The sequence below is a fragment of the Octopus bimaculoides genome, chromosome 9, assembly GCF_046866305.1.
Source record: "Octopus bimaculoides isolate indiv1 chromosome 9, ASM4686630v1, whole genome shotgun sequence".
NCBI lineage: Eukaryota > Metazoa > Mollusca > Cephalopoda > Octopoda > Octopodidae > Octopus > Octopus bimaculoides.
The window spans coordinates 27,959,179-27,974,431 of record NC_142936.1 but is presented as its reverse complement, the minus strand read 5'-3'; the positions used below and the strand labels follow the sequence as shown (position 1 = coordinate 27,974,431).

The following is a 15,253-nucleotide window of genomic DNA, read 5'->3' as shown; positions in this document are numbered from 1 at the left end:
ATTTACAGAAAAACATATACTCCAGCATACATGTATAAAACAGACAACACGCATATATGTTTGTGCGTGTGTGTATATATACATGCATGTATATATATATATATATATATATATATATATATATATATATATATGCCTATCTATCTATATATGTATATATATTTACACATATATGAATATGCATTTATATATAGAGTACACATATACACATATTTACGTGTATATATATTTATTATATATATGTATATACATACATGCATATATAGATGTGTGTGCATATACACACAGATACATGCGCACACATACATCTCCCTAACAGAGACACATATGCACACCAACACATACACAATGATATTTTAAATAAATTAATGTCTAAATAAATCCATAAAATAGGTGTAGTGTTTTTAAGAGAGGATATGGATTACGTCAACAATATTGACGTTTTCAAGGTTAAATTTTGTTGTAGGTTGGTGGAATACTACCAAAAACAGCAGTAGCAGCTGATTCTGTAGACGGAGTACAGTACATGCAATGGTGAAACAGTGTTCGCTATTATAATGTTCTTTGAAGAGTAGTAATTTGAAGAATGGGGAAGTGGAGACGTTTAAATATCGCTTGCTTCAATTTTTCCATATTCTGCTAACCAAACCGAGTAGAATCTATCCATGAATGGTATTGGTTAAGCTATGGTAACGTAGCAATTGTATGATTTCCTCCCACGTAACTTTACCGAAAGTACTAGTAATATGATTGTGTTAAGATGTGGGCAACTCTTGAACTTAATCATTTAACGTGAGTATGATGTTATACATGGAAGTCTTTTAAGAATTTCTAAGTAGATAAATTCTTCAATTCCATTAACCGCTGTTGACAAGTACGGATATATGTTGGAAAAAATGTTTCCTAAATTTCTAGTTTAGTGCTACATTGAGGATAGAAGGAACGATAAAAAAATAAATAAACTGAAAATAAAGAAGTGAATGAAATCCAATCACTATCAATTCTAGTTACGACGATTAGTGTTAGAAACGATTAAGTGACGAAGGAAATTTACTGCACCATTCCATTTCGAGTTCAAGCCCTGAGGAAATTATCCTTATTCCAAAAAATTCTGGTCTCAGAATACATAACGGTGTAACATTAGAATCATTTTAAATAAGGCTCCCACTGGCCTGCAGAAATCTGTAATCTCTCTCCAGGATTAAACATCTGTATTTGCTGATAGTTGGTTATTGGAAGGCAGAAGACGTTGAGCGGTACCAGATTCAGTGATTACCTGTATTCTGCTATCACACCTTGTGGGATTAACTTTGTTTGCATATTGTTTCGATTCACTAAGGTTGAGACTTTTGTGGGTAGTAGACAGTTGCTGAATAAATGTCACCAGTGTTTAGAGCTTAATACAGTATCAGCTAGATTAACAACTGTACTTGTTTAAAGTCAATACTATTCTTAAGAAAAGCATGTATATCACGTAATTTAATTTCATCTCCCCAAAACATCTCAGACTTTAATACCTTAGCAACAAATAACAGGTTTCTTATTTCGTAGGAGCAATATTGATTATAATCTCTTTTAAGCGTGATGGCTGGTTCGCAAAACAAGAAGCTAAACAAATTATTTCATGTAGGAGTTTTTTATAAGTTAATCAGAGAAGGAGGGGTGTGCCCATGACCTTTTTAGTAGCGCCTAACAGGCTGCCAATATCTGCAGATCAATGGTTAGTAGAAAGCAACATGAGCTGAGAAGAAACTGTCGATGGGGAGGTAGGATTCGATAGCTCGAAACAGACTGAACATTGTTAAATACTGTAAGAACCAGGTGTTATTGGTGGTGGTGGCGTTAAAACAAGCTCGTTAGGAATACTACCCAAAATATAAAACAGTTGCCTGCAATATTGAAACTATTAACTGTAAGGATTTTCATGTTAATTATTCATCTTGTCCGATATGATATTTACTTCACATTAAATAAATACAAAGACAAACTATTCTAAGGTTTTGGTTGTTGTCCTAAGGTCATCACAACCTTGATCAAGAAAGCGTATGATTAAAAGGCTTTCCAGTCATGACCATACCGTTTTTTTTTTAGATATAGTGCATTTAGAAATACATTTTCCAATGGACAATCAATTTTAAAGACTACGACTCGTGCCTTTAGCGAGATAGTCCGCCTAGACTACAATGTTCAAAGTGATGTATTTTTTATAGACGTATGTTGTGATTTGAGTGAGATTTAGCTTCTAGCAGCTTTAGCAGTAACGCAGAGGCACTCTTATTGGCTCGACGGCCATTAGGTGTGTCTTATTGAATTTAAATCAATGAAAAAACAACTGTTTAGAAATGCATACAAATGAAACTTAGAAGAGGTGTGGGTGTGTGCCTGGGGTGGGTCAATTTTCACTTCACTTTACTGGTTATCTTCATTGCGACAAAATTTGTAAATACCCAAATAAAACAAGAACAAAAAAGTTATCGATTGTCTAATTGGTGATTGGATACGGAGGCTTAACATTGAAATTGTCTCTCATAAACTAATCCATTGGTAGCGAAATCATCTTTACTTCTTTTTATCCACCTCACATAGTTTGACCTGTTTTATTCAATTGTTTGTAACGCCGTATTGCTAGGTTTTGTTTGTTTGTTTGTGTGTGTGTTTGTTTGTTTCTTTACTATTGTTGTTCACTTTTCCTTTGTTGCTTGGCTTGTTTATTTCATTCTGTTCATCATTTTCTACTTTCAAGTTTTCTTCTTGATTTCCTCTTCTCAGTGATACCTATGGAACATCAACATAGACAACAACAACAACAATAAATAGTACAGCTACTACTACTACTACTACTACTACTACTACTACTACTACTACTACTACTACTACTATATGTTTCCTAAGATCCTTATTCAATTTCTATTTGAGAGCCCTTTCTTGGCAACCTTTTCTCCTCCTTTTTCTACACTATCATAATTTTCTTTTTCCCCGTTGCTATCCTTCTTCTTCTTCTTCTTCTTCTTCTTCTTCTTCTTCTTCTTCTTCTTCTTCTTCTTCTTCTTCTTCTTCTTCTTCTTCTTCTTCTTCTTCCACCACTTCTTTTTCTCGGAGATGTTGACGTAAAATATGACAAATCTCTCATCAAAGACACTCCAGCCACGACCACCTCAGTTTCTCCTATATCAAAGTCTGCATACTCTACTATGTGTCACCTCAATTTCCACGTAAGAACACAAACTTTGGTAGTTTAATATCTGATATGTTTCAGATCTCTATAAGTTAGAATAACTGCATAATGTCCGTCATTTGCTATTAAGACTTTTGCTGCTCTTCAGGCCCATGAAAGCCCTGATGGAGCAAGCATTTGATAAAAGGCTTTCCAACCGTGACCATACTGTCTTTTATGAGAAATAAGCTAAATGGATTACTTTACCAAATATCGCTGAGATGTTTTTGTAGCAAATGTACACGGAAAAATTATCTATATTATTGATATTAATCGCATCGAAGTAGTTCAGTTATTGACATTCATACGCAACATAAATATGTTCTATTACAGCCAAAAATACGTTTTTGTAATTTATATTGAATCTCTTCGCAACATGTAAGAATCATATCAGCATAAAAATGCTCCTTAAAAGCTTTTAAGGGGTAAAGAGAAGAAAAAAAAAATCTATATGCTGTTTGATTGACAGCTATATTTCCAAAATTGCTGTTTGCCTCTTCGCTTGCCAAAAATAATTCGAGAATTCTTCCAATTTGATATGACAAAATATGTCATACTACATGTTAGATATGTTTATATACATATATACATGGATGTGTGCGAGCGTGCGTATGTCTGTATTATATGTATGTGTGTATATACATATGCGTGTGTTAGTGTATGTGTGTGAGTGTGCGGGTGTGCTGAGAAAGAAGGATGAAATAGGTATTATAACATTCACACACACGTTTATATATGCAGTTTCCTCAATATTTCTGTGTACGTATACAAATTCATAGCGAGCGAGATCCACACATACATATTCATGTGTATATATGCATATGTACATTCTCACATACATAATAATGCATACAAACACACACACGTACACACGCAGAATACACAAACACACATGGTAAATGAAAGACGGAAGATGGAATCAACGAGAATTTATTATTAATCAGGACAATTGTCTCGACAAATCTAGCATCGATCGTTCACGGATGGGACACTTAATTGAAGTTTAGATAGGAGACTTTAAATGAAGTAACCAAACCTTGTTTGGGGTATCTCCCTAGTAGTGTATCTCCCTAGTAGTGTATCTTCCTTGAGAGCACGTCCACCACTAAAGGCGACCAGGTGTCATCCGCATTGTACTGCGCATCGTCGCAGGATATACTTAAGAAATTCCTCGGTGCACGTTTAGTATATTTTAAATGATTGATACTGAAGACAGAATGTACTCTAAGCTTTATTTAGCACGACGTTCGTTTCGGCTTACATCTGCATACCAAGACCAAAGACGCGACCCCCCCCACACTAAATTCTCGACCGCTTTCCACGAATGATGCGCATAACGAACTATCAAAGAACCCCACAACCTTTAGAGCGCTTTTCATTGAAAAGCGACTGTGGCCTTTCCATTTATTGTTTGTATTTGATGTTTTGTACCTACCACTCTCCCAACTTATACTATCCACTCTCACTCATTAGTGGATTTGTGAACTACTATAAACGAACGTATCATGCCAACTTCATCCTGCTACACACTAGCGAAATATACATCTTATAACACTGTAGCGTATTACGTAATCCGATGAGGATTGTTCTGTACTGTGGGGTGCATTCACTTCCATTATATCGTTCCCCACCCTCAAGGGAGCAGGGCAGATGTAAGATGAAACGATCGTCGTGTTAAATAATACTTACAGTACACTATGCCTTCGCTATGAATCATTTAAAAAACATCTCTCTCTCTCTCTCTCTCTCCCCCTCTCTCTCTCCCCCTCTCTCTCTCCCCCCTCTCGCTCTCTCTTTCTCTCTCTCTCTCTCTCTCTTTCTCTCTCTCTCTCTCTCTCTCTATCTCTCTCTCTCTCTATATATATATATATATATAAATATATATATATATAAATTTATAAATGAAACATTCAAACACTGAGATTTGAAGTTAGATGTCACTACTGTTCATATCATATATATATATATATAAATATATATATATACAAAACACACATACGCACACTCACACTCATACCCCCCCCCCACACACATACATGTATTATACATATTATATATACATACATTCCTCACATTCATCACACGCACATAATATATTAGCTCAGTAGTCCGTCGTTGCAATAGAATGTCTTTATTTCAACTTCTTTTTTCATTTCATGTCAGACCGTATTTTCCCCGACGGAAAAGCCTCTTGATCTGAACGAATTTCTGCATTATTTGAGGCAATTTATAATGTCTTGTCGAACGAAGATTTGCTTTTCCATTTAGTGCATAGATGTAGAAATTTTTCTTATTTCCTACTCTGAAAATCTCGCTGATCGCTGGAAGCAGGGCTCTTCAAGGTGTGGACCGGCAACTGAAAATGTTTTCCCTTGCGTTTTTTTGATGGTCATGACAAAATCAAGACTCACTGAAAGTTGAGGTTTTTTGATTTGAAATTGAACATTGTTTCCTGAGTTTGTATGACAGAGGCTCTTGTGGGTTTATCATCTATGCTTGGAATTGTAATGCTTGTCAGGGATTTTTGACTTTGTCTCCCTAATAAAATTGCTCACACACATGCATATACATACAACGACACACTGACACGCATACACTCTCACATACAAGCATACACGCTCAGTTTGAGAGACATACATATTCAGGGAAAGAGTGAGAAAGAGAGAGGGTGAGACAGAGGTAGACAGATAGCGTGAGGTAGATATAAAGACATCACACCCATCCACCCACACACACACACAACAAACTTAGTTAATCATGAGTTTAAGATGGTGGCTTCTAAAGACATTCAATTTTGGCGAACTGGAATTTGAATTATTTCTCGTAGAAAATTATAATTTTAGGTTATTAATAACTAAAAATCTTTCTCCTTAGGATGCAAAGCTTGAAAATCAAATCCTTTTTCTCTATGATTTCTCAGAGCCTTTCTATGACATACTCATATACATACACACATACACTCACAATTATATAGTAAATATATTCATTCATACACGCGCGCACACGTTCTCTCTCTCTCTCTCTCTCTCTCACACACACACGCACACACACACAACACATACATTAGAATATGTGCACTCATTTTGTAACATTAAAGCGAAAGAAAGTATGTTATAGTCACGGGAGAATTGCACAATTATAACAGTAAACATCGTAGCCCGAAGCCTAATAATCACGAATATTATTCCCAAGACTTGCAAAATTGTCTAATTCAGAAAGACTTATTACACTAGCATATAAGAAAGAAATTTTTAACAGTTCTACATTCGATTGAGCTGATCATCGGAATATATTGCTGACACTAATTATAAAGAATATTGTAATGAAATCAGAACTTTCTTTTACTAAATGAGCTATCTATAATCATTATTAATCATCAGTACATGTGCTTAATTATTGATTAGATCTATGGGAGACGAGATACACTCGATAATATCGACTCAAAAAATTGATTGGTACTTTAATGTATCGACCACCTAACACAACGAGTATCTACAAAGGCAATCACCATTTTCTGCTACAACAGCGCGTAAGACGCTGCTTCAGGTTGGTTGTGGTCAATTCTGTTATGTCCACACGTGCATGGTTCCCTTCCAAATTGTTATGTCAACGATATAAGGAATATCAGTGTATGGAGATTCAAATCGCGTCATAAATGGATGTAACAAAATTTTACAAGGCACCTTATACTTTTTGCTATTGGATGAAACCTGAACGTGCTTGATTACTAAATTATGACGAAAAAGGACGCTCTAAAATTTTGTGGTCGGCAACATAGTCCTAATGTGAAATGTGAGACAGTCATTGGCAAATTATATTGAATTAATTGTTACACTTCATTATGCTATGAATTTCAGTTCTACCGAACTGAACTTCATCTCTCATATTTCTCTGATCGATAAATAAAGTGTCAGTCAAATACAGAGATCTGTCCCCTAAGAAACTCCTGTGACCATTTACGGTATTCTCTTCTTTCAACTATTAGAAATGGTTTGAATTAGTCATAGCAAACTCTTCTCGTCTCGTATGCTAATAAAATAATTCAAAGAGAAAAGAAACATTACAAGATACTGTTTGTCACTCCATGTAAAGAAACAAACACCATGCTTTGTAGTATTTATTTACTTCTCATTAGCTTTTGATATGAAATCGAGTCAAACCAAAGCTTGACAATCCATACATTTGGCAAATTTTAACCATAAGTATACTCGTTACTATTCAAATATATAAATAAACATAATTATTATATCTGTTATTTATGGTCATTGCTCTTGTTATTGACTTTCAACTTCGATTTTGGAATAGGACAGTTAAAGTGTTTGATCATCTGGACAAGCTTTTCACTGAAATACCGAAGAAAATAGCAGAGCATTCCACACGCACGTGTATCCTTAACGTAATTCTGTGATAGTATCAACCTGACACGTTGGATCTTGGATTGATCGTGCAGTCCCTCAAATAGACTTCTTAATAATAGGCCAGTAGGATTGAACCAGTGCCCTAATTGGAAAGCAAACTTAAAAACGCAGCGATGCCTGCTGTTTTCAGAGATACTGAATGACAGAATTATTATAATTTAGAGCTAATTAATTATCTTTTTATGCTCTAATTTTATACACAGTCAGAATTGACTTTGCTAGTATCGATAAAGTACGTATCAGTGCTACATTTGCGTCAGTTCAGTCAATTGTAAGCACTTGCCTGCATCGTTTATTAAAGTTCAGCAATGTTTTGTCTTCTCATGATTTCAGTAATCTTTTCTACTTTAGCAACAAGGCTCGAAACAAAAACATGGAAAATATATAGACAAACACACACACATTCTTCAGACAACCTTTCACACGTATCCATGTGCTCATATAACCGTAATTAATAACAAAACATACAGAGAATACACGCGTACATTATCCTCATAAACACACACGTGTTTGCACAAACATACATATGTTAGGTCCCTTGCCCCTCACGCCTCCAGCGCCGTCTTCTGCTTCCAGTCATTACAGCATGCGGTAACAACAATTGAGATACGTTTGTTCTGTTCTCTCTCCATTTTCGCTCCTTGTCTATACTTTTTGTAGATGAGCATATGCTCGAAAGGTAAAAGACTTCTAACTTCTATTGTATTTTACCTCAACTTGTGTGTTTTATTTTATGCCCTATATGTGTATTTCCCTATCGCTCCTATTCTATATTTTACATATATTTTCCTTTTAAATATTCTTCGCTCTCATCCACTTTCGATCATTAATCTTTCGTTATGTAATCACAGAAAGAAACGTAATCGTTGACAGTTTAATAAAATCAGTGACATGAAACGAAATATAGAACTGATTAATTACATTCCAAAACTTTTCTTTCTCTTTTTCTTTCCACAGTTTCCCTTATCTTTATTTCTCTTTCTCAATAAGTAATGAACTGACTCAAAATCCTTGAACTGCATATTTCTCTTCACATAAATTATATGCATTTAAAAAAAAATATTCCCTTGTCACTTGAACAAAGTAACAAATGTTTTGTAAAGAGAGAAAAAATTAGTTATTAAACTACTTACATATTATTTACAAGTGATTTCATAAATCACATTTGTTATATAGGAATTCGCTTAATAAGTAGTTAGGTTAGTTGAGGTAATAATGATTCAAACTATATCTAATGATTTTGTTACCAAAATTAATACAAAATCACCATTCTAATTAAATGTAAAAATTCGTTTTTAACGATATTTGCATATATGGCAAATAGATTAGTCTTACATAACCGTTTCTGCTCGCCTGCTTCGATGAGCAAAAGTTGTTGCCATTACTTTTGTTGGTGATTTCAAGATTGAGAATTTTTTCAAGTATAAGTAAACAAAAATAAGCGGATAAAGTGAAATGAGTAACTGCAGGAAAAATATCGCTTTTCTGTTAAAGGTTAATTAAAGCAAAGCAATAATAGCAAGGTAATTAAAGCTGGAGTATGATCAAATTCTCCTCGTCCTCCTCCTCCTCCTCCTACTACTACTACTACTACTACTACTACTACTACCACTACTACTAGTATACACACATACGCTCAGAAAGATTTATAAAACATAAGAGAATGTGAAGGTGTATCAATGTACTTTCATCCGTAAATCGGTTGTAACTACAGTCTTCTATCTATCTATCTATCTATCTATCTATCTATCTATCTATCTATCTATCTATCTATCTATCAATATCTCTATCTCTTTATACATATATATTTGCCGTCGCACACACACACACACACACACACAGATGAGCAATTGCATATATACATATATGCATGCACAAAAACACACGCACAATATGTGTGTGTGTGTGAATTGCTGGTAAGTACACTGTATTTTGATATGCAACTATAATATATTACGAAATATATTAAAAGCAATATAGGCCAATACTGTGCCCTAGCATCTTATATAAATATTGGGTTGGCAACTAAGTTTACGCCGTTTTTTTTTTTTTCAATTTCGGAATTTATTGCGTCTTTAAATTTTGGAATCTATCTTTTCGAGAATTCTATTTTTGAATCATTTTGGAATCTATTTTGTTTCTATTTTATAGTTAATTTTTGTTTATTTTAAGATCATTAAAAAGGAATGTCAAGGTAAGAAAAACGAGCGTTTTCCGCACCTCCTTCACTTTGCTTTTAATTAAGGTTCTAAGGCCGCAAAAGCTGCTCGCGACATTTGTACTGTGTACGGAGAGGGTGCTATAGCTGAAAGAACCGCTCGTGATTGGTATGCCAATTTCAAAAATGGAAATTTTGACCTCAAATACGCACCTCGTTCTGGTCGTCCAGTTGAGTTCAATGTAGAGAAATGAAACCAAATTTTGCACACAATTCTCGTCAAATGACAAGGGAACTAGCAGAGAAAATGGAATGCTCCCACACAGCTATAGAGAAGCATCTTCACTCGATGGGAAAGGTTCAGAAGTATGGAGCATGGGTTCCACATGCTTTATGTGACAATAACTAAAATCAACGAGTCACAATCTCCGTTGGTTTTTCTTCCTCGTCACCGCTCAACTCATGGACACAAGCAACGATTTCTTTACCGAATCGTTACTGACGACGAAAAATAGTGCCTGTACATCAATATGAAGCAGCGTAAGGAATGGCTTATCCCCAGTAAACAAGCGACACCACGCGTGAAACAAGTTCTTCATCCGCATAAAACGATGCTGTGCGTATGGTGGGACTGGGAAGAGATTATCCATTAAGAATTGCTTGAACGGAATCAAAAAGTCAACGAGGAACTCTATGTTTAACAAAAGGAACGACGCAACACGACTATTCAGGAGAAAAGACCTAATCGTCAGCATGGAGTTCTTCTACTGCACGAGAGCACCCGCCCTCATATCGCCAATATGACCAAGAAGCCATTGAAACGCATGACTGGGATGTGCTGTCACACCCGCGTACTCTCCTGATTTGGCACCAACGGTTTTCCACCTCTTTCTATCTCTTTGACATGCTATGCGCGGAGTTTCGTTCGATACTGATACAGAATTAAGAGCTTGGTTGGATCAACTTTAGGAGTCCAAATCGGGTGATTTCTACCATCGAGGTATTGAAAATCTTGTTGAACGTTGGGAAGAAGTTGTAAACAGAAAGGGTGAATACATTATTGATGAATTAGTTATTTTTTATTAAGCCTTTAAACAAATTGAAATTTTAAAAAACGGCGGGAACTTAGTTGCCAACCTAATATATGTATATATATATATATATATATATATATATATATATATATATATAATTGATGAAGGAAACAGAAGATGGTTTTAGTAAGAATCTGTATTCAGCACAATTGTTTCCACCTATCCTGCATCTGTCCCATAGCGGTAGGATATTGTGCATCTAGTTGTGTTGCATCTCAACTGAGATAAACTCAACCGGTGAGATGCAGAGATGCTCAACACTACAACCCAGTTAATGTTGTTGAGTGTGTTTTAGTCAAAGCTACGGTTTAAATTTCCCTGGTGCTACCGTTCTTCAGTATTTCCTACTGATCACGGCTACAGAGCCAGATTCGCCGTGTCTGGTAGTCCGACAAAGGCAAGCATTGGGAAAATATAGTGTTTTTAAATCTCTTACCTTAAGAAAGAATTTTTTCTCCACTTTAACTGCCATGAAATAGGTCACAAACATATTTTAACTAACCCAACTTTCGCTTATGCTTAAACGATGCTTTGCGCTGATTTTGCTGAAATTCTCCCGACTTTGCGGTCTAATAGCGCCACTTGGTCAACAGCGTTTCCCATTCATTACGGCTAAGGTTCTAGGAGTGCTGTGTCTGGGAATGCGACAAGGTGGAAAGTCTGGGTAGTTTACAGTATTTTTACCCCTTTTGCCATAAGGGAGAATTTTACATATTTTACCATAACGGAGAATTTAACATATTTTACCATAAGGGAGAATTTAACATATTTTAACTAACCTACGTGTGTGTGTGTGTGTGTGTGTGTGTGTGTGTGTGTGTGTGTGTGTGTGTGTGTGTATTTGCGCGCGTGTGTATGTGTCTATACATACATAATACATATCCACACGTAGTCATATTCCTTTGAAATTATTATATGATTTTTTCTATGAATGGAACAGCTATCACTGTCAGCTGAGGAAATACTGCCTCCCTACAACATTAAATACATTCCAAGTTAGACGAGCCGGGTAACACATTGACTTGGATCCATCAAGATTAATGATCAAAAGAATTTCTACCTTAACCATACCGTTTCTAATCAATTGAATTCTTCTTTTATTGAAGACTGTAGATTGTTATTTGAGGGACACATGGCTCCTAATTCTAGCTACTCGGTTGAGCATGTCGAGATTCTCTTATTCGTTTATAGATGTGTTATTGTCAAAGATGTGGCTGTACAGGATATATTGATTAGTGTTTTTAAAAATGTATTTTTGGTCAGTTTCTGAAATTATATTTGAAGGTAGGTAGGTAGGTAGGTAGGTAAGTAGGTAGGTAGGTAGGTAGGTAGGTAGGTAGATAGATAGATAGATAGATAGATAGATTGATAGATAGATAGATAGATAGATAGATAGATAGATAGATAGATAGATAGATTGATAGCCATAGCTATTTATATAGAGAAGGTGAACAAATTGAGTAGACAAGAGTTGGATTCCTCGAATGAATGATGAGATGGGCTTTAAAGGGATTTTTTCTAAAGATTCCCAATTGATATCATGTCTATATTTTCACTATCATCAAACATGGAATATTGTGGCAGGAATAAATACGGTTTGAAGGCAATGGCGTTGATACAGTGATTAATTAATTATTAAATGGCTATAAATCAGTTAGATTAACGGAGAGCGTTCAAACAGATATGGGCCATAAATATGCAATGATGAAAAGCCTTACTGATTGAGCACTGTGTTTAAGTATTCCTTAGTGACCAAGATAAACGAGCTAAAAGCAGAAAAGAAAACATCATCAAAACATTGCAGGGATTAATCTACTATTCACATCAAAACATTACAACGCACGAAATATCATTAATTAGTATCCTGTGTATAAATAATTTTTAGAAACGCATGCGAGAGGAAATCATGAGTAGTTATATACGACACTTTCTGAAACTATTCTTCTGAAACCAATAGAGGTTATAGTTTGATTAAAACGTAAAGCTTTTGATTAAAACGTAAAACGATTAAAACGTAAAGCTTTTATGGTAGCTTGTGTAACACTCTAGTTATTTAAATGCAGGATAATCTGAGAATGATATGAACAGAAAGCATTATAATATGAAATGATGAATCTCATTATCGAATGAGTGTAAAACATGCACCATTTTGTGGGATCAAGGGAGCCTCGTCTTGGTCGCTCATCTTGCTAGAAATACCAGCCAAATCCCCCACAGATAGCATTCTGCCTTGAAACGACATTAAATTACCTAATGCAGTCCTACACAAGATGGGAGCATCATGAATTGTATAACTCTGCTCAAAACCTACCCGATCATAGCTGATATGACGCCAAACAACAACAATGGCAACAACAGAATTTCTTTAATTTGCTCAAAGTGTTTTTGGTTTTAAATGTGAAAACTGTGTGAATCCTAACAACATTATATTTGTGAAACCTTGTATTGTAATAACATACGTTTCTTCTGAAAACTAGCTTCGCGAGTTTAATTTCTATTTTCTTATATATACAGAGAAAAAATATTGATTTCGGGTTGTAAACGTAGTAATGCAACGTTTGTAACTAAGAAAGTATTTTACCATTGAAAATTGGGGTTGCGGAAATGCCTTCATCTTTGTGTAATCACTGGATTGGAATGGGGAAATACACAGCGATAATTTCCGGTAAAGACTGACTTAAAACATATGTATTCTGATTATTTATTTTATTCATGATTTGCACTTTCGTGTTGCTATTCAGAGCCATATATAGTCATTTTTGTATCTCATTACTCTCATTACTCTCATTTCTTTATCTGTTTGTGCGTGGGTGCGTGCGCGCGCACATGTGTGTGTGTGTGTGTCTGTGTGTGTGTGTGTGTGTGTGTGTGTGTGTGTGCATGCGTGTACATATAGTGTATATTTCTTTCTCATGATGCGATTTCCCGTATCCAAATACGGGAAATCGCATCATGTTCATTCCCAGTGATCGGTACTTCGTCACTTTGTATCACTACCTTGACCAGCAAAACAGTTAAATCGTTCTGTGATGAGAAGGAAGTAAGAGATGGTGGTTAAAGTTTATATTTCATTAGAGAACATGGATATGTTAGTAAATTTTTAAGTAACAAATCAGGATTTTCAGACAAATTAATATAGATATCACAAATTAAATCTATAAAAAGTAACAATAAAAAAATATGCAAGACAATTTTGTGATGTTCAATATTTAGGACCAGTCAGTTTCGTTATTCAAATACCAGAACTTTGTGTCTTTATATGTAAATTCAATCTTAATTGTTAGGAAGAGTCCAATTAATTATAAAAACAAATATGTATATATGCATACGAACATACATAAACTTATAAATACATACATACACCTACGCGCGTGCACACACATACACACACACACACACACACACACACACACACATTTGGAACTCTGCCTCAAAATTTAAGGGAAGTGCGAATGTATTGCTTGACACCCAAAAGTCTGCAAATTAGACGAATAACTCTTTAGGTGAAAATACAGTACAAGAGCATGGGAAATATAATTTATCTTTACAAAACTGCAAAATTTTATCAGTAGGCATCGAATTAACCGTACCTAATTTGATCTGCTCTATCCACATCCATAGACTAATTTAGAATTCTTGGTTCTAGTCGAGATTATACAGTAATACGGATGCTTAAACAGAGATCAGTACTTTCTGTTTTATGTGTGTTTAAAATCACTTGTACACACGACTAACAAATCATAAATATCGTCCTGAAATTTACTGAGCTGCACCTGAAATATAATACGAGTCATTGACGGTTCTATGATTAGTCATAGATAACATAAAATCTGTAAGATGTAACGATAAAATCTAAGAGTTAAAATCTAAAATAAATAGAAATAAATAAATAATAAATAAATATGGGTGTTTCTCACGCCAACAATTATTATTACTGGAGGTCACCCCGTTTCTCAAGAACACACTTCAAATAAATACATTGGTTTTTATGTGGAGTTTAACAGTGCTGTATGTTTCTAAGGTCAACTTTGTAACCTTTAAAACAAGCAATAGGCTTCCATACACTTACTATCGTGTGCTAAAATATGTATTTCTAAATTGACATAAACAAACCGTGTTAATAGAATGACAGCTTAATTTAATTTATTCTGATATATTCATACTAGTGTATGAATATATAAACGTTTGAGCTATATCACATAAGATGATGACAACAGTGCGTATAAGAATTGCGATTACTTATCTAAAAATCCTGACTACTACAATGCTTAACAGGCTTTTTCCTTTACTTCGAACTTTATTGATACTATCAGTGTAAAAGTGCGTTTCTAGAAAAACACGATGGGATATTATCGCTGTTTAATAAATT

The 15,253-nt window shown here is 34.9% G+C and overlaps 1 protein-coding gene across 6 annotated transcripts in view; it reads right to left on the bottom strand.

Moving 5' to 3' along the window:
• Window positions 1–15,253, bottom strand: part of LOC106877599 (putative G protein-coupled receptor CG31760) — a 1,070,704-nt gene that overhangs the window by 861,918 nt on the left and 193,533 nt on the right. The window contains exon 2 of one of the 6 annotated variants that reach the window (XM_089357298.1): window positions 12,603–12,650. The exons of the other annotated variants lie outside the window; for them this stretch is intronic. The gene's annotated coding sequence lies outside the window, so the exon portion shown is untranslated. The remainder of the gene's footprint in view (window positions 1–12,602; window positions 12,651–15,253) is intronic. 6 annotated transcript variants of the gene reach the window in all.